Here is a 4,678-nt window from a genome sequence, read left to right as displayed (position 1 = left end):
CTGATACTATTAAAAAATTTCAGCTGGATTTCAGCTCCCCAGATCTCCCAGGCAGCATTGGAGGAGTTAAAAGCCCAACACTTCTGAAGAGCACCAGATGGATGAATATTAAATCAGAACATCATAGATGAACTAAGATGCGAAGGTAAGCTTTCTCAGTCTTGCTATGATTACAAAATGGGAGAAGGGCAGCTGTAAACTTTTTGGAAGAAGATAAAGTATTAATAAATAAATAAGATTGAAAATAATTTGGTGAGAGGCTGCAAACTAAAAGTATTGACACAACAATAAACCAGTGGTTCTAATGTCTTCCATCTGGTTAGAATAAAGGTACAGTTCTATTTGAAGATGCCTCATTGCAGGTGGTTTCACATTGGGGATCATCCATAAATCATTATGTGACAAGGGCAGAATGGCATATAGGTTAGAATGAGGGCAAACTGTGATGAGGAAGTTTAAAAGTGTGACATATTTTATAGATGGTTTGCAAGCCACTTGAAGAATCATTTTTCTGTCACCACTTCAGGCTGATTTCCATTACTTTGGTAAAGAAGCTTTTGTTCAAAATAGTAAAAGCACCTTGATTTTTCTTTTTCTTTTTTTGCTGGAAGCAAAACTGCAGCAAGCACTCAAATGAAATGCACATGGTAGCAAATACCAGCTTTATTTTGTATTACAGAAGCTGAAAGGTATCAAATTCTGGGGTGGGAGTGAGTGGGATGGGATAGGCAGGTAGTGAAGTTAGTGGGCTAGTACAAACTCATACAACCAGACTGCACTGGCTGGATTCACACAATATGCTGAACCATAAATTAATCCCAGAGATCGGGTACATATCATGAACTGATTGAATCATCTATGATATACCAAACAAAGCAATCACTTTCTGGCACTTAATGTCCAACTGAAGTAGGTTATAGTACTAAATACCTGAGTACTGAAGACAAATTTGTCAATGAATTTGGAATATACATATTTAAAATCATGAGAATTTGGTGTGTTGCTTAAAACTGAAACTGAGTTCAGTGGCCTTTAATTACTGGTAAAAGGAATTAGGATTGAGAACAAGGATTAAAGGCATAAAAAGGCAGGCCACAAATGCTTTTGCTAGGACAGAAAACCTCAGGGCACCTCTTGAGGAGAAAATGCAATTTTCATTAAAAAAAAATGAGAGTATTTTTTGCATTGTCATGAAAATCAAAAGCAGAAGCTTGGGGCCTCTTCTTAGCCAAATGAGAGGGCCACCTTTTAAAATGAAGGAGATAGAAAAGGGGATCAGTGAAGTCCAGTGGTAGTCTCTGTCAGTTCAGGGTAAATCTAAAATGTATACAACAATCTTCCCGAAGAGGACAATTGGTTTACAATTTGCATTATGGATTGCACTTCAGGATGAAGCATCACAATTCTATTATCATGTAAGAGCAATAATCTTTAAACTAGTGGAGAATTGTCATTTATTCTATTTATTACTTTTCTTGGCCATTTGGCCTGTGTTTATATTCCCGGAGTGCCATACAGAGATGGCATTCCCTGTATATTCTGAGGTAGTGGGCTACTTGAAAAGTTTTTGCCAGAATACATTTCATTAGTTTTCCACTTAGATTCCAATGAATGAGATTTGTTGCATGTTTATTTTCAAAGTAAAGAGGCTTCAGAGGGTTTATTTCCCATACCATTTGGCATTTGCAACCCACCAGTGTCAGAATCACACAATGGACAAGAACGGGCAGAAGAGGCATTTCACTTGGACCTCAAAGTATTGGGAGAAAGTTAATATATAGACCCTTTTAAAATAAATTCTCCAAGTATTCTCATTATGGATGTGCCTTATTTTGTTTTAATATATCTTCCTCTTCCTTTAGATGGTTGTGGTGAAGAAGAAAGAGAAGGAGGAGATGGCTAGGGCCTCTTTGGATTTCTACAGTTTTCCCGCCCTGAGTTCTACCTCCACGCGGGGGAGAGCGGGGGGGAGCCCCGGGCATAGACAACAGAGGGACGAGCTTGAACCTGATCGCCTCGGGTCTCTTCTCGGAAACCCCAGCCTGCAGGGGGGAGTTCCGGGTTTCGGGCTGGAAACGGGCCTGATGAACTGCTTGCCCAATGAGGAAGCCGGCTCCATTGCAGAAGGCAGGGGACTAGTCCTCATCAATCCCTACCGCCGTCGGTTCTCTTGTCTGTACCCCCTCGTCCCCCCACCGCTTTTGAAGTGAAACCTTGAAGACGCCGGTGGGGCGTGTGTCAGGTATGAGCTTCGGCCGAGGAAGGGGGGCGACGGCGGCGGAGCCTTTTCAGAGAGTGACAGCGGTAAGACAAACCCCGGGCCAGGCGGCGGTAGAGACTCAGCCAGGTAAGGAAGAAGCAGGCACGTTAGGCAGAGGGTAGGAAGGAGGAAGAGAAAGTGGGGCTCTCCCGCCGTCCACCTCCACGCCCGCCTGTCCGTCGCTCTCTCGTCGTTTTCTGCACGTTTGCTCTCTCCACTTCAGCGCCATCAGCCACCCTTCCGCCCGCCCCCTTCGGCATTTCTTCTCTACCCGATGCCTCCTGCTCGATCCTTCCTTCCCCATCCATCTCCGGCACCTCCAAACCAGTTCCGCCGGTCCTTCTCCATCGGGGTCTTTCCCATTCCCCCACGCGCAGCGGCGTCGCTTCATTCTCTCCTCTCTCTCCCGCACTCCCCCACCTCCAACTGAGGAGTGGAGCCTCCGTCGACTCTCGCCTTCCACACACCCCTGCCTCAAACTCCAGCAGCTTTTAGTGTGCTCGCCTGAACTGCAAAGCAGGGAATGGGATCCCGACGGTGCCGAGCTCTTCTTGGTGTTTGGAAGTCCGAAGAAGGCGTCCGGGGAACTTTAAAGGTAGGAGGCGAGTCGCGGTGAAGAGGTACTCTCGAAACCCATCTCCCTCGACTAGGTGCCCTCCATCTGGATGGGATTCCTAGCTGGAAAACTGATTGAAAGATGAGGGTAGTTGTCGCCCAATTCCTCCAGAGGGCATCAAGTTGAGGAAGACGGTGCTCGCCAGCCAGATGTCCAAGTTTCTCTTTAGGGCATCAGGAGGCCTGTACCCTCATCTAGTAGTGACTTCCCTGTAAAGCACACCACTAATAAGTGATTAGGCGCTATTTTCCTTCTCCCCAATATCCTCTCCTTTGCTGGGAGGCTGCCCTGCCTTCCTTTCTCAGAAAACCCACCCTAGTCCTCTAGGTAAATGGGTGGCATGCGGAGAGGGGAAAGGATATAGCCACAATCAATATGCCATCTTACACATTCCCACATTTGTCTATGAGCAGGACTAGATGGAAACCAGCTGGAGAGGCAAACAGAAAAGCGGAAATATCCCTGCCTGCTTTGGATTACCTGCTGGTGATGTAAAGCAGGATCTCTGGGTGCCTTGCAAGGAGCGCAATTTAATACTTAGGGAAAACAGGGTTGCTTCCCCACTGCAAAATCTCCTCCCTTTGCTTTGACTCTAGCAATGCACATGCTTTCCATAATGCTATAATGAGAAAAGTGGATGAGAATTTTGACCTCTGTAGCATGAGAAACAAAGACAAACTTGTACTTAAATCACCACAATTGCTAGACTGGAAGTGGGGTTAAAGGTAGGTTGGATATGATAGGTTGGAGGGTCATTTTCTCCAGTATGGAGAAAGAATTTTAATTTTCCAATTATAATTAACTAGCAGAACTAATTCCCATATTGTCTGGAAACTTTGGATATTATATGGTGATGTACCTGGAGAACACCAGAGAGGAACAGGTCTCATAGCAAACTTTGTGAAATTCTTATGAGTTTGATGAAGGGAGATAGGGCCTGGGGGCTCATTAATCCAATCATTCATTTCATTTCTATAGATCTCAGTCAAGAGATCTTGTAAGCTGCTCAGAGCCAAGTGACTCTGAGCAGCTTATAATTCTAAAACTACAGAACAATAAAAATATCCCCAAAAATCACATCTGGCTGATCTTTTCCAAATAAGCTTGTTACTTAGAAAGCAAGTACATGGGGGAAATCAATCCATCTACATTCTCCTACTTTCCCATCTTCTAATTTGGATGGGCAAGAATGTTGTTTCACTGAAACATATAAAGTGAAACCATTTCTTAGCAATACTGGTGGGACATAAGATTCAAGAGTAATTTATAGTTAAGACATCAGTCAGTAACAGTGAAATGCATTTAAACTGTACTGAAATACATTTATACTAATTGCAGATAGCATATTAATTATTAAGTATAGTTGATCAGGCCTGGAAGAGATATTAAAATATATCTATTACATATTCAGTACAAGTCAGCTGGTGACTTTTCCTTTAATGTACATGTAGGTTTGTGCTTCTCAGATATGTATTCATCATTGGAATGTATAAATAGTGCTAGAATGATACATGGGAATAATTGCGTATGGCTGAAACAAAAGTTTAAAATGTTGATATGGTTCTTTCATGTTCTTCCTAATTTGTGCTCCCAGATTTAAATCACTGCCTAAATAGAATCTTAAGGAAATAGCTCCTAGATTCCCTACCCCTGCTGGCCTTCTGCATAAGCCTACATTTTCAATCTTCACTAATCTTAATTATTCTTAGATACCCAACTGTGTTACTAAGAATACTTGTTGGAACTATTTAAAATTTCTACTTGTTAAAATTAGAGAATGTTGCAAACAACATTGAATTCAA

General features: G+C 42.9%; 1 pseudogene across 1 annotated transcript in view; it reads left to right on the top strand.

The window, feature by feature from the left end:
• Window positions 1-1,883: 1,883 nt before the first annotated feature.
• The window catches only part of LOC148124180 (uncharacterized), a 16,092-nt pseudogene continuing 13,297 nt past the window's right edge, over window positions 1,884-4,678 (top strand). Inside the window, exon 1 of the transcript XR_015740366.1 lies at window positions 1,884-2,855. The product of XR_015740366.1 is annotated as an uncharacterized LOC148124180 (transcript). The remainder of the gene's footprint in view (window positions 2,856-4,678) is intronic.

Source organism: Pseudonaja textilis, chromosome Z, assembly GCF_049901715.1.
Source record: "Pseudonaja textilis isolate UNSWEBS1 chromosome Z, rPseTex1.2, whole genome shotgun sequence".
NCBI classification, from domain to species: domain Eukaryota; kingdom Metazoa; phylum Chordata; class Lepidosauria; order Squamata; family Elapidae; genus Pseudonaja; species Pseudonaja textilis.
The sequence above is the reverse complement of the archived record's forward strand: the minus strand, read 5'-3'. Positions and strand labels throughout refer to the sequence as shown.